The sequence below is a fragment of the Siphateles boraxobius genome, unplaced genomic scaffold (genome assembly GCF_051911475.1).
Source record: "Siphateles boraxobius isolate OS27281-9 unplaced genomic scaffold, OSU_SipBor_1 130, whole genome shotgun sequence".
Taxonomy (NCBI): Eukaryota; Metazoa; Chordata; class Actinopteri; order Cypriniformes; family Leuciscidae; genus Siphateles; species Siphateles boraxobius.
The window spans coordinates 7,124,331-7,139,827 of record NW_027508734.1 but is presented as its reverse complement, the minus strand read 5'-3'; the positions used below and the strand labels follow the sequence as shown (position 1 = coordinate 7,139,827).

At 42.1% G+C, this 15,497-nt stretch overlaps 3 long non-coding RNA genes across 3 annotated transcripts; all 3 read left to right on the top strand.

Moving 5' to 3' along the window:
• The first annotated feature begins 3,675 nt into the window (after positions 1-3,675).
• LOC143736871 (uncharacterized) lies at positions 3,676-4,320 on the top strand. The gene is made up of 3 exons (XR_013203586.1): positions 3,676-3,836; positions 3,952-4,120; positions 4,214-4,320. It is a non-coding gene; the product is annotated as an uncharacterized LOC143736871 (long non-coding RNA).
• A 2,109-nt stretch (positions 4,321-6,429) lies between these two features.
• Positions 6,430-8,189, top strand: LOC143736870 (uncharacterized). The gene is made up of 3 exons (XR_013203585.1): positions 6,430-7,473; positions 7,578-7,742; positions 7,928-8,189. It is a non-coding gene; the product is annotated as an uncharacterized LOC143736870 (long non-coding RNA).
• An 86-nt stretch (positions 8,190-8,275) lies between these two features.
• On the top strand, positions 8,276-11,494 carry LOC143736872 (uncharacterized). The gene is made up of 3 exons (XR_013203587.1): positions 8,276-8,325; positions 8,405-8,639; positions 11,169-11,494. It is a non-coding gene; the product is annotated as an uncharacterized LOC143736872 (long non-coding RNA).
• Positions 11,495-15,497: the final 4,003 nt, after the last annotated feature.

Below are 15,497 nucleotides of genomic sequence, written 5' to 3'. Positions count from 1 at the left end.
CACAACAGACTCATGTACATGCTGGTGAGACTACTCTGGTTGGGTTTACCTACAAGTTCCAAAACCCAAAGCCAAGACAAAACAGTTAATCGCTTACGAACGAATTCAGCACTGCATATTGGTGGAGGATCCAGTTCTCAGTAAAGTGGGTATTCCTCTACCAAAAATCAACATCAAGACGTGCGTGATTTCATCCGTCGTCAGGAGATGCTTATCAATCTGCAGTCGACAAGAATGCAATCTGCCACCGTTTCAAAGACTACGTCAATCTCTTCAAAAAACTTACCTCCGGCACCGTGTCTACCGTCGGTTCCCCCTCCACCCGACTACGAACAGATAGTGTATGAGCACATTCCCAGCAAGGCAGGTACCAAAGTGTTAAAAGGAAGATCAGACATCGCAACAACAGCTCTAAAGACTCCGTCCTAGGTCTCCGTCTATAAATCTCCACTAACATCTTGAATACCCCAGCAGAAACCTTCACCTTTTGCTAAGATCTTCAGTCCTCTACCTACAATATTTGGATCTACCACTACTGCACAATCATTTCCACCACCACCACCACCAACACTCTTTTCCGCCACCACCACCACTAACACTCTTTTCCGCCACCACCACCACTACTAAGATTCTGGACACATCTGCCATCACAACACCCGCGGAAGCATCTTCCAGCCATGACGACACTTCCGCCAGCGCAACACCTGCGGAAGCAGCTTCCAGCCATGACGACACTTCCGCCAGCCCAACACCTGCGGAAGCAGCTTCCAGCCATGGCGACACATCACAGAGAGCTAACACCCCATTCTGGTCCCAAGCTAACAATGCAGCCTGCTCCCGAGCTACGATGTACAAAAGAAAATACACAGAAAATCTTACTCCAGTCGGAGCCAAGGTATCACGTCATTCACGTGTACACAACTTGCCAACCTGTAGACTGTGCAAGCAACCAACTCAGGGGCACCCACAATACAAAAAGAAGACTGGATTGGACACAGTAGTGTACAGTAGTTACGAACATTTCACCACAGTCGTTGATGCACTCCAGTGAAAAAAAGTTTACTACAGTTTATATTGAATATTGTGTATAATTTTTGTTTTTATTTAGTTTTTATATAGTTTTATAATCTGTCAAAAAATGTGTCATGTAAACAAAGTCAATATTTAGTTTTGTTTACAATCTTAGGTTTGTTTACTTAATGAAAGTAATATTTTAGATAACATCTACCTCTGATTTTTAAATTTTATGTTTCATCTATCTCTAATATTTACATTTTCAGGGGGCTTCTGAAACCAAAACATCAATAGACCATCCAATCACGTTGCGGATCATTTGCACTTCCATATGGCACATCCCCATTCGCAGATGTCAGCCCCAGCAAAGTGCAATGTGTAGACTCTCAGCCAGTCGGGAGGCCGAACTGTCTACAGTGTCGTCTGTCTCCGGGACTGTAGACTACCAATAAGGTGCTCATCATTGACGACCTGTCAACAAGCGTCTGTGGTAAGTAAGAATAATGTATTATAATATTCACACAAAGTTAGAAAACTGATGTATTATATGGCATGGTTGTTGGTGCCAGACGGGCCGGTCTGAGTATTCACAATCTGCTCAGTTACTGGGATTTTCACGCACAACCATTTCTAGGGTTTACAAAGAATGGTGTGAAAAGGGAAAAGCATCCAGTGTGCGGCAGTCCTGTGGGCGAAAATCCCTTGTTGATGCTAGAGGTCAGAGGAGAATGGGCTGACTGATTCAAACTGATAGAAGAGCAACTTTGACTGAAATAACCACTCGTTACAACCGAGGTATGCAGCAAAGCATTTGTGAAGCCACAACAGGCACAACCTTGAGGTGGATGGGCTACAACAGCAGAAGACCCCACCGGGTACCACTCATCTCCACTACAAAAAGGAAAAAGAGGCTACAATTTGCAAGAGCTCACAAAAATTGGACAGTTGAAGACTGGAAAAATGTTGCCTGGTCTGATGAGTCTCGATTTCTGTTGAGACATTCAGATGGTAGAGTCAGAATTTGGCGTAAACAGAATGAGAACATCGATCCATCATGCCTTGTTACCACTTAGCAGGCTGGTGGTGATGGTGTAATGGTGTGGGGGATGTTTTCTTGGCACACTTTAGGCCCCTTAGTGCCAATTGGGCATCATTTAAATGCCACGGCCCACCTGAGCATTGTTTCCGACCATGTCCATCCCTTTATGGCCACCATGTACCCATCCTCTGATGGCTACTTCCAGCAGGATAACGCACCATGTCACAAAGCTCGAATCATTTCAAATTGGTTTCTTGAACATGACAATGAGTGCACTGTACTAAAATGGCCCCCACAGTCACCAGATCTCAACCCAATAGAGCATCTTTGGGATGTGGTAAAACGGGAGCTTCGTGCCCTGGATGTGCATCCCACAAATCTCCATCAACTGCAAGATGCTATCCTATCAATATGGGCCAACATTTCTAAAGAATGCTTTCAGCACCTTGTTGAATCAATGCCACGTAGAATTAAGGCAGTTCTGAAGGCGAAAGACGGTCAAACACAGTATTAGTATGGCTACACCAACCATAGTTTAATTGTGGTATTTGTAGTAAAACTATGGTCCTACAAATGGTAATCAATTCTCCAAAAAAAAAAGATGGTTACTTACTACACTTTTACTATAATAAAACCATGGATAATTTTATTGAGGGTGGGCTAAAAAAAAAAACTAAAATTGAAAAAAACTGATCTGTGGTAATGCCCAGATCAAGTTCTTTTCAATTTTAGCTTTAGCTTTTATTTTTATTGCCACTATGACCAAATGTGTATAGATCACCTCATGTAAAATAATGCTAAGTGGAGGGAAATAAGTATACTCAATGTTTATTTCCCCAATAAATAGCCTATATTTTAAATTTTCAGCTGACTTTGGTATTTACTAAAGAAATGTACACATATAAAGAAATCAAAACATTAAAGTCTAATGAAGTTGTGTGTGTAATAAAGCATTTCACATTAACTGAAATGTATTTAACCCTTGTGCGTCAAATAAAAAATGTTACTCTGAGGTCCATAGATGAAAAAAATGTCTGTCAAAAAACTGTCATTAAAGTTTGAAGCACAGCCTTAAGTTTGAAGCACAGACTTAAGTTTGGTCTCATTTAAAGACCCGTGGCAGATTATTGTTGAAACAAAACAAAACAAAAGTTTAAAAAGTGAAACAAAAAGTTATAGAGGTTTAAGTTTATGAAAATGATTTATGAACAGTATTTTATATAAAATATATATTTTATGAAACATGTTGAACTCTGAAACTACTAGAAAATTATAGCCATATTATATATAATGTTTATTATAATAGATTATAACAGACTGTTTCCTACAGGAGTGTTTAACATGAGTTAGAGTTCTCCCAGATCGTGTCCTTTGTCCTCACCTGCGAGGAGTCTGTGGAAAAGCTGGGGCCCATGTGCCGTGGCGTGGTGGAGCAGTCCCGACCCGCCAATCAACCCGTACCCGAGATCCTATTCATCGATCGTGGATGCTGCAAGGCACAGGGTCCCAATCGAAGTACGCCGCCTTCAAGTCTGCGCTGGTCAGGGCAGTGCTGGCCTATAACCGCCAAGACCTCCAGTTCCTCATCACGGCTGTCAGGGCCAGAGAACCGGCCACAATGGAGGTGGTGACGAACGAGGATGTGGTCCGGCGTTACATCTCCCGGGACCAGCTCAAACATCATGTCCAGCGTCTCACCCTCGGTGCCCAGGAGACATTTCGTCTGGTCCACCTGGTCGTTGAAGAACTCAAGGGTCCAGCAGTGTAAGCCTCAAGTCCCCTGGTAAGAAAAAAACCCTCTCACACACGCACATACAAAACACAAAACACACACAATGTCAAAATGTGCAAAATGACAACAGCTCACCATGCATGTTTGTGTGTTTTTGTATTTACAGCAGCCATTGCAGCGACACCTGGAATGCATCCATGACCCACCAGGCATTGCCATGTACCGGGTTGTCCGCACCACAACCATCAACGTTGTGGACCTGCCGTATTACAAGGGCATGGGTGGGAGCAGCAGCTTGGAGGCGTTCCACAAGTCGCTGTCCCATATGATTCCAGGTAATCTAAGGGGGAAAATACTTGTTTATAAGCAAAAAAGACAACACGTCACTTTTGTATCATTCTGATAATACCTGTTGTTGTGATCTTCAGGTCCCCACTGTGCGGCATGGCCTTACCAGGTCTACCTCAGTGGAATCGCCAGGTGGAACTCCGACTGCAGCTCGGACGCCGTGTTTGGGGGCAGAGGCCGGCACAACCAAGCTCATTTACCGCCTCGACTCCCGCTGCCAGCAGCTGTTTGGTGAGATGGTGGAAGAGAACTTCAGGGCCCCGGCCGACGTCCAGTCAGACGAGCTGCTTGGGCTCGAATATCTTTTCAGCCAGAGCACGGGGGAGTCCTTCAGCCTGGGCAGGCCAACCCAGACGGCGAAGCAGACGAGGCGTACCAGAGCAACGAGGACCATCCTGCTGCCGAACCCCACTTTACACGTACCAGCAGTGAGACTGCTACAGTCAACCCTCCTGCCTTTGTGAGTAGAGTACCTACTTGTCTGATAAAAGAAAATACAGTGATTAATGTAACCGCTTAAAAACAAATCATTGTATGCATTCTAACTTACCTACTTCTCTCTCTCTCTTTGTGTGTGTGTGTCTCTGTGTATGTTTTACAGGAGGATGTCTGCAGTGACAATCCTCTGCCCGGGTTTCAGAAGCTGTAGGTATTCTGTACTGCACTGGTGGAGGTCACCTTGAATGACCAGAAGCTGCTCCTCAACACTGCGCAAATGGAACAAGGTCCTCAACGCCTGGAATGCGGTGGAAGAGCACGACAAGCAGCCACAGAAATACCAACAGCTGTACCACACACACTGGGGCAACACATTGTACTGCCGTACAAAGAGGGATGACCTTGCCAGCTGTGGTCCAAAAAGTGAAGATGGCCAAAAGGTATACGCCAGCACAGCTGGACATCAGCCCGCAGCACAACCGCCTAATGTATGTGCTTGTCAAGCTGCCATGGCTGCGCTCTCCGAAGGCCAGCATCCTCAAGCCCTATGACAGGATCCAGTGCCGGGTCAGCATCCAGCTTCCTCCTCCTCTTCAGCCTCTGCCGGTGAGAAGAATCCCCACCACCTCCACCATCACCAGGCCTGTGCTGCCCTTTGTCTCCCAGTCTGCGGGCCCCTCATCCACGCAGCCCATGCTGCCTGCTAGTCAGGCGTCTATCCTGGTCACTCTGCCTGTTCAGCCGGCCTCTGGACAGAACCCAGTGGTAGGATCGTCGTGGTCTCGATCCACACAGTACAAGAGGAAGCTGGCAGACCACCCCACAGGGCTGACGAGGGTGCAGCATCTCCCAACCTGCAAGGCATGCAGGTAAACAATCCAGGGACACAAAAATACAAAAAAAAACACATATTGCCCTGCGATCAACCACTCGGGCTTCAAGGGACTGGATAACAGAGAATTTTAAAACTATGAACATTTTGTTTCGGTTGTGGACAGATTGAAGGAGTGAACAGCTGTCCCGTTGTAAATGGTGTATATAGTTCTTGTGTACAAGTTTAACTGTTCTAAGTTCTGTGTGTTTTGGTCTTACAAGTGCCCTTTAACACAGCACCTTTGGTTCTCTGGACTTAGCGATGGGAATTGATAAGATTTGATCAATATCAATGCCACTGACGATTCTGCTTATCGATCCGATTCTTTAACGATTCTCTTATCCATTCCTGATAGCACTGTATGGAAAAAAGCAGGCATGCTTTTTCGGAAAAAAAAAGTGGTTTTATTTGTTTTAAAGCTTACACTTGAGTAAGCAAACTGAATAATAAATAAGATTTACAAAATAAATAAACTCTTCTGTAAACACAAGCATACAAACTCTTCCTCCTAAAATAGAATTAAAACTATTCTCTATAAAAACAGGGAAGGAATAGTTATACATAATACAGTGTTTTCGTAGAATATGCCCGTTATTTGTAAGACACCAGTGATATTTAACATTACATTACCCTGTTCAACGGAGGTTACGGTGCTGCTAGCTTTGGCAGTTGTACACAGCGGATCAAAAACACGGCATTCCTGCAATTTAGTACCATAGGTAGATATACGTTTAAGCATGTTGCTTGTATTTGCACCCTTACATGAAATAACAACCTTGCAGTTATTTCAAATGATCCTTTTCGTCTCGTTTAGTAAAATAAATCCAAGCTTTAGATCGTCTCTTCCTCTCCATGATTCACTCCTTTGCTCAAATCGCTTTGCCGACATGACGCACAGATGCGTAGGAAGCTGTGCTATAGTGCCCGATAAAGGACAAAAGGCACAATTGTGAGTTCACTGTCTGTATGGCTTGGACTAATTAGGGACAAACATAAAAAGCCGTTTAGAAAAATGGCTAAACAAATCTCAAATGGCCAGAGCAAGAAAAAGAGCTAATTAATTGGCAGCAAAAAGTAATGAAAAACTAACAAGGAAAATATAAACATACAGAAGTTAAGGACTGGTGAGCTTACTAATCTATACTACTAGTTAAACTTTCCTAACTCCCGAGAAAAATAACAAACCCAAAAGGGTCTTTCGGGTCAGCTTACTTACGTATACTTTCCCTCTATTCTAATATAACTAAACAAACAAACTCACCATCCTGTACAAAAGAGAAGAAAATCCAAAACCACCAACAACAGGTTTCCTGAGCTCTTAAATAGGAAAAGGCAGCAGGTGTTGGGAATAATCTGGCTCCGCTTCCATCCAACTGACATCTTGTGATCAGGGTAAAAAGGGAAAACAAGAGAAAGAGCAGGGCCTCGTAACATTTTTATAAAAGAAATTCTAAGTGCATTACTTGTGATGTTTTATATTTGTTACACATATGTCAAGCTCTTCCATCAATGAGCTGGAAGCTATTCCTTCATGGCTGGACTATCCTCATTTATTAGAGGTGAAAGGGGATTCTTTCAGAGGACAATGTCTTATCAAGACAAGCATTGAAACACGAGGTGGAGGAAAGTCCTGAAGGCTGACAGGATGTGGTTTCATCCTCCTGAATGTCCTGGAGTGGTGGAAGGAAAAGTCCCCTCAGCAGACTCCTTTTACCAAAGCAGTGTTTTTTTCTGGAGACCAGTTGGAGTGTGGCGTTACAGTCTTCGATGTCCAAGGACCGACTGTCCAGCACGCTCCAGTCAGTCTGCTTTTCTGTACCGTTGTGGGTACTTCAAAACTGTCAGACAGATCTGCCACACGTCAGGCTGGTACTCAATGCTGACGGAGGTCCTGGCATGCAATACGTGCAGAAAGGCTGCCAAGGAGTCTGAGGAACCCATTGGTTGTTTCGTGGCATGGGATTGGTGCATCCTTGACCAGCTCAATCCAGCTCACAGAGCCATCTTCCCTGTAGTCTTAACATTACGGTGAGTCTCTGCATCATTCTACAGTAATTTGATTTCTAAATGATTGCACTTGGCAAAAAATTTCTAAGATTCACAGGCATCCAACGATTGTGCTTTAATCTTAGGCGTGGACAAGCAGGTGATCCGCCTGATGAGGGATCGCACTGAGGGCAACACCATGGGCCAAGGTGAGGAGACAAGTCCTGGACCCACTGCGAGGAGTACCTGCGAAAGGAAGGACTTGTACACCACCCTCCTCTGCCAGAACAGAAAACCTGGGAAGATCACAAGTAAGCCAAAGTTCATTGTTTTCAAGTGTTTAGGCAAAAACTAACATGCATACGAGTACCATCTGACACAAACACAGTAGGAGGCCTTACTTTAGTAGGAATAAATAACCTCCATCCACTCTGAGGTTTTCTTTTTTTTTTAACCACAATAATGAAGTCTGCGTGTCTTTTTTCTCTTCTTTCAGGGAATTTGTGCCAACAATTTCAGGTACCAGCAGCAAGGAGAGAGCTGCCATGCCCAAAGCTGCTGAGGAAAGCCTTTCTCCTTGCTGAGGCTGGAAACATTGAGGACAACCGGACTCAGATCACGTCCACGTTCGGGAAAGTCTTAAAGTACGACTCCACCAAGAAGGTAAAAAAAAAAAGTCTGATTGTAAACATTCAATCACTGAATTTATCAGGGATTATTGCCCACTGCACAGCAATAATTCTGTACTCATGGCTAGGTAGGCAATGGTGGAAAATCTTAATCATTAATAAATAGTAATAACTTATGATAATTACAGAAAATATAGCTCCAAGCAGCGATACGGGGCAAAAGTTTCAAATGGCTGGTGGAAAATGATTTTGGATACATTAAATAGTAAGCATGTTGCACTTAACATAATCAAACTATCTTTAGTATGTTTTTGATAAATTAATTATCCTTTGTCATATTTTAGTGTCCTTGATCACCACGTCAAAGAGAGCCGCCAACCAGATAGAAGAGCCATCAATGACGAGTGGGTCATTGGTGGCTCTTAGAAGGATTACCTCCTAAATTATGTGCGGCTGCTTCCACAGGTCTCCTGCCACCTCGAGATCAACGTGGACAGGGCCATTTACGGGCAGGGCCGCTTCAGGTCGTTCACGGGCCTGGAGATGTGGCAGTGGTACAGTCTGCACAAAACCAGTGGCGTATCCAGGACATTTTTTGGGGGGTGGCCAAGATGGGACACAAAGCTAGTATGGGGTGGCCATGGCATAGCAAAGTTAATGTGTATATGTACTCAGCCGACCATGGTTCGCATCCCGGTCCTTTGCTGCATGTCACATCCTCTCTCTCCCCCATGATTTCCTGTCTCATAACTGTCAAATAAAGGTGACTATCCTGTTAAAAACTGTCCTAACCACCTATCACAGTCCCCAAGTATCTCTGGTTATTTTAACATGTCTATTTTTAATCGGTAATTATGGTCAGGATAGGGTAAACATTTTCTAAGAGCTATTTTCTTGTAGTGGATTAACTTGTCTCTTCATAAGTTAGATTAGAGTAGCAAAATAAACTGCTCTTAACTCATCCTATATAGCAGTGGTTCCCAACCTTTTTTTGTCTGAGACCCCCTTTTTCCCAATAAAATATTTTAGGGCCCCCTTCACATTTAATGATATTATCGCTCTTGTAAGCTTGCAGCAAGGATGACAAAATATGTTGTTTTCAAACAAATGGTATGTTTACTATAACCAGATAGGTTTATGCACAAATAATAGCCTATAATATTGAAAATACAATAACAAAAACATCAGTAGGCCCTTTGTAATTTAAAAACGTAAGCCTAGGAGAAGCCTATATATTGGCCCTATTTGAAATGCAAAACCAAAAATATTCCCACTGGTGTGTAGGTAAAAAAAGAAAGAATATAGGCTATTACTAAATGACTGCTGTCTGGGGCCTCAATACTTGCACGTTATTTGTGAGGCTTTATCAATGTGAGGCTTTATTTTTTACGTTTTTGGCGCTTTAGCGAGCGATAGTAAACTTGCGTTTATTAACGGAATAATGCGTCTTTCGGAAGAACATTGTAGCCGGAACTACTTCTCTCTGTGTACGTCTATGACGAGTCACGCAGATACTGGGCTACTCCGCAGCGGCAGCGATCCGAACCAGTGTAAAATAGTCCCAATGTAAACACTTATTATAGGTGTACCATAGTGGTTCAGGATAAGACAAAAACACGGATTGATGGATTCATGATGAACTCGCTCAATATATAAATTTTGAACAGGAAAAAGTTAAGGACTTTTGTTTAATGCTCATTGCTCCAAACTTTTCAAAATATGACGCGACCCCCCACAGAGCTCGCTGAGGCCCCCTTGTGGGCCGCGACCCCCCTGTTGGGAACCAATGCTATATAGAATAACATGCATCAGTCATCAACTCATCATCTGTGTCACCTGTATTGTTACCTGAGTTTGCTTTACTAATCGAGGCACCATCTTGTGGTTACATAAAAACACAGAAATCCAACAGGACAAACCAAAATGCTTAAAGGACCTTACCTGTAAAAGCAAAATAAAAACTAAGCTTGTAAGAAAAAAAACAAATATTTGTTGTTCTTTACATGCTTAGTATATGTTATTATTTAGCTTAGATATAATTTGTTGGAGATACTGGAATTTTAATTTCTTAATTTATTCTTTGCCAGGTGTGTTTTTATTTAACCACAAGAGGGGACTTAAACTAGTAAAGCAAACACGGGTAACAGGTAACAGAGGATGGCCTGATGACTGAATAATATCATTAGGATGCCTTGTGATGTATGAAAATGTGCAAAAAGTGGTTTTCAACTAAGACAGTATTCATATCAAAGGCCCCGATGAAGGTATAAATTTAAACTTTGGCTTTGATTCAGCATACAAGTTTATAAGTTAATTTAAGTGAAGATGAGCTAACTGATACAAACAAAAACAGCCCTTAAATAACAGAGCAAATAAATAAGTCACAGCTTGTTCTTGTGATATAACTTAAATCTAGACTGTCACACTATATTTCACACACGGGTTGGCCAAAAATATAACATTAGCTCTATTGAACACACACATCTGCAAAAAACACCCTCAAGTCTTCAGTCCAGAAAATAGCATTCCATGGCGGTGTAATGAGTGGAAATAAGGTGTGGCCCCTTTAAGAGCTGCGCGCGCGCCCTCTTCAAATGTCTGCACTCTTAACTTGGTTTGCAGGCTGCTAAGCTAGCTAGTACAGTGTAGTTCTTTTTTTTCAGTTTTCCTACACATTCAGAGGGAACTACGATATAACTAAACATTAAATTACCATACCTCTCAATCTACCGATTCCAGCGTTTTTATTATTGTTGCTGTTGTAACTGTGACCGACCGTCCTCCTGTTTCACGGAGCAGCAGCAGCCAGCGCGCTCATCTCATGGGTCACCTGACCTGCATTGCCAAACGTCCGCTGAGCAGAAATCAGCTCTAACAGCCTCAGTACGACCATTACGGTGTTAGTTAAACATGTAAAAACTGGCCCTAAATCAGTTGATCAGCTGTCATCATTGATTGACAGCATTTCTCTTGTTTCTTGTGTTGACGAACTTGACCAACTACCTATCAGATCTGGGGTGGCCACAGGGGTGGCCAATGAGCTTTCAGGGGTGGCCCTGGCCACCCCAGGCCACCCCCTAGAATCGCCACTGCACAAAACCCTTCCAGGCCGCCCCGCAAGTTGGGAGTGACCACGTGAGAAAGATGGCTCAAGAAACGTACTGCTCTGTCAGACAGTGTCTTCTCAAAGTCCCAGAAGCGGTTCAGGCAATAAGTTCTCGATAGAGGTAGGTTAAGATGACTTTAAACAGCCGTGATTGTTACTACACATGCTATGTTAATAAAAACTTCAAAGCTGAAACTCCCCAGTATTTGACAGAAACCTCAACAGGACAAAGCCCGTCCTGCAGCAACTGCCACCTCCAGCACACCGCACTCTCAGTCATCAGAGCCTTTCAGTGCTTCTGACCTTTCAGTCTCTCAGGCCAGAGAGACACTTATGGCTCGTTTCCACTGAGCGGTATGGTACGGTACAGTTTCCACTGTCAAAAGTTGTGAATGGTACCAAAAAGCCGTACCGTACCACTTTTTGGGCACCCTTCCGTTGGGGTACCTAGCACAGTGGTACGGTACTAAAAGGTGGAGCTAGACTCACTGCAGAACGTTGATTGGTTGACAGAGTATCGTCACTTGCGCGTGCTACAAGGGCATTAGAAGCGCCATTTTTAAATATACAGTTGAAATATGGTCACAACCCTAACAGGACCCTCATGCAATTTCCCTGCCACAGGCCTCCACCGTCGCCAGCAAGATCGACCTTCTACAAGAGGAAAAGGCAGAGCACAGTGGCACGTGACATCCGGCTAGTTAAAGTGCACATCTGTGCACTGTGTGCCCAACCCACTCAAGTCCACAAAAGAAAGACATACTGCGAAAGTTCTCGGTCATCCACATTCACAAACCTTGCTGGACAGACTTTTGAGGATTTTGAAGACTTTAAAAAGGCAGTGGACATTGTCTCAGTCCCAGGCCCGTGAGCTGTACAATATGTTGGACTATTGTCATGTTTATTATTTGTAATGTGATAAAAAAATAAAAATAAAAAAACATATCAGGAAGCATTTCTGTTACGAACCAGATTAGGGTAAAACATAAAAAGCCGTTCAGAAAAATTGCATTACATTGCAAAAGCAATTACATTGGCCAGGGCAAAAAAAATAGAATAAAAAGAAGAGCAAATTAATTGGCAGCAAAAATTAACAAAACAATGAAACGGAAAATATGAACATACAGAAGTTAAGGACTGGTGAGCTAACTGATTTAAACTACATCTGAGTTAAAACTTTCCTAACCCCCGAGAAAAATAAACACAAAAGGATCTTCCGGATAAGCTTACTTACCTAGACTTTCCCTCTATTCTAATATAACTAAACAAACACAAACTCACCATCCTGTACAAAAGAAAAAATCCAAAACCACCAACAACAGGTTTCCTGAGGCTTTCCTGAGCTCTTAAATAGGAAAAGGCTGCAGGTGTTGGGAACAATCCGGATCCGCTTATGTTTCATATTTGTTACACAGATGTCAAGCTCTTCAATCAATGAGCTGGAAGCTTTTCCTTCATGGCTGGACGATCCTCATTTATTAAAGGTGAAAGGGGATTCTTTCAGAGGACAATGTCTTATCAAGACAAGCATGGAAACACGAGGTGGAGGAAAGTCCTGAAGGATAACAGGCTGTGGTTTCATCCTCCTGAATGTCCTGGAGTGGTAGAAGGGAAAGTCCCCTCAGCAGACTCCAGTTTTCACAGCTCTGTTTTTTTCTGGATAGTTAAGAGTGTGTCGTTACAGTCTTTGCTGTCAAAGGTCTGACTGCACAGCACTTTCCAGCCAGAACGCTATTCTGTACCGTTGTGGCTTTTCCAAAACGCTGTGGCTACCAATGAGGCCCATTCCTACAGAGAGAGAAGGATGACTTTTCCTCTGCCCACTGCTGAACGAGTCCACTGCACTAGCCCACGCTGAAAGGGCACTTCATGCTGATGGGATCTCAGCACCATCTCGACAGCAGTGTCTGTCCAGAAGGCCAGGCCAGAGGATTTTATTTTGAGTGAGAGGGATTCGATCCAGAAGGCTTTCAGCTCTGTCAGCCAGTGGCTAAATACACCTGTGACTCGTATCACTAGTGTGCAAATGAAAAGATTTAGGAAGTTCATTACATATTATTAATTTATAAATTACAATTTCAGCACTCTACTTCTTTCGTGATAAAAAAAAAAAAGAGTTATGCCTTATATTTGTTACACAGAAATCAAGCACTTCCATGAATGACACCTCATGGCTGGATGGCACTCACTTACTAGAGGTGATTAAATCTGAGTCCACATCAAAGAAGTCCTCATCCACACCATCATCTGACAGCCTTTTCTCAGCACACTTTGTTTTTAATCCTCTGTTCGGTCACACAACGGAGATCCATTTGAGTCGTCTTTGGTGCAAAAGCTCTGAGTTCAGTAAGTGTTACTCAGCTTGCCAGACTCCAGAAAGAACCGGCTGATGGAGTGCATAATTAAGGATCCGGTTCTGAGCAAAGTGGGTATTCCTCTGCCAAATATCACCAAGACTCTCCAGGATTTCATTAGTTGTCAGTAAAGACTCATTAACCTTAAGTCGACTAAAATACCATCTACCACTATATTGAAGACCACGTCGATCTCCTCAAAAGATTTTCCTCCAGCAGCGTCTCCCTCGACCCGACTGCACACAGATTGAATATGTATACAAGCACAGCAGGAACAAGGTCTTGAAAGAAAGACCGGACACAATGATGCCAGATCTACAGACTCTGTGCAGATTCAGGGAGTTTTGCCTGCAACTGACTTCTCACACAGCAGAGCGATCCTGGTCCAGAGCCAAAATGTACAAAAGAAAACACACAGTTAATCTTGCTTCTCTTGGACGCTCTGCAACCAAACAACTCATGGACACAAAAAGTACAAAAGTAGAGATTTTGTCTGATCAAAATGTCTACCTCAAAAGGATTGGACAATACGGTGTACGCAAGTTATGAACATTTTACCACAGTTGTGGACGCACACAAATAAACTATTGTGAATTTCAACTAGGAATACTGTTGTATTGTAATTCTTTCAAAACTTTACTCTGAATATTGCATATATTGTTATTTTTTAATATTTTAAATTTCATGCAACTCATATTTTATATAAATTCACAATTGATTATATTATTTGTCATATTGTTTAAACTACTGTGTTGTGGAATATGCAACTTCTTATTAATTATATACTATAACATTAGGGCTTTTCCTACAACACTATCTTTTCTCCCTGGTACAGATCAATAAATTACCTTAAATAATGAACATCATCAATATTATATATGGTACATGTAGGGCTGGGTATTGTTCAAAATCTTTCTATCCGGTGCCAATTTCAATACCTCAGTTTCGATACCGGTTCCTAACGATACTTTTTCCGATACCAATTTTATGAAATCCATTTTAACAAGATTACATAACGCATTACCTCAGAAAAACTTTGGTTTTATTTTTTCAGTTTGACTCATGCTCCTAGCCAGTGCAAAAAGGAACAAAAAATGTTTTATAAAGAGCTCATGCTCACCAAAGCTGATTTAAAAAAAAAAAATAATACATTAAAACTTGTAATATTGTGAAATAGTATTTAATTTAAAATCTTATTTGAATGCATTTCAAAATGTAATTTATTGAAATTAATTGAATTCAAAGCTGAATTTTCAAAATCATTACTTCAGTGTCACATGACCCTTCAGAAATATGAAAACAGTTTGCTGCTTAATATTTTGGAAACTATGATACATTTTTTCATGATTCTTTGATGAATAAAAAATTCAAAAGAACAGCATTTATTAAAAAATTTTTTTTGTAACATTACACGTTTTAATGTCTCCTTTGATAACTTCAATGCATCTTATTCCTTACTTAAAAAAATTCTGACTAACCAACACATTTTTGAACAGTGTACATTCAGTAGGTTATTATTTATTGCAATATAAACACTGTCAGAGTGATCATCAAGGTATCTCCATTTACCAGTCGAAGACGGAGCAACTTTTATGTTTACTCCCTGCACGGTCAAGGTCTTCATCATATTTGTCGTGGTACCGGTCTTTGCAGCAATTATTTTACGGCAAATACTGCATCGCGCGCTGTTGGCATCGAGCCTGGAGAAATGTACCCACACTTTTGATCGACTTATGAATATGTGCGCGGAGAGTGTGTGTGTGTGTGTGTGTGTGTGTGTGTGTGTGTGTGCGCGCTCGCGTGTCATTGAGTATGTGCGTGAGTTTGTGCGTGTGCTCGAGTCTCATATAGAAAGCAAAAATAGAATTAGAAAACTTTGTCACATGTACAACGAAAAGATTTTAAAGTGCTGACCAGCCAGTGCATATTCCTGATATAATTTTTTAAAAACAGTAAATAATAGAATCTAAAAGAAAA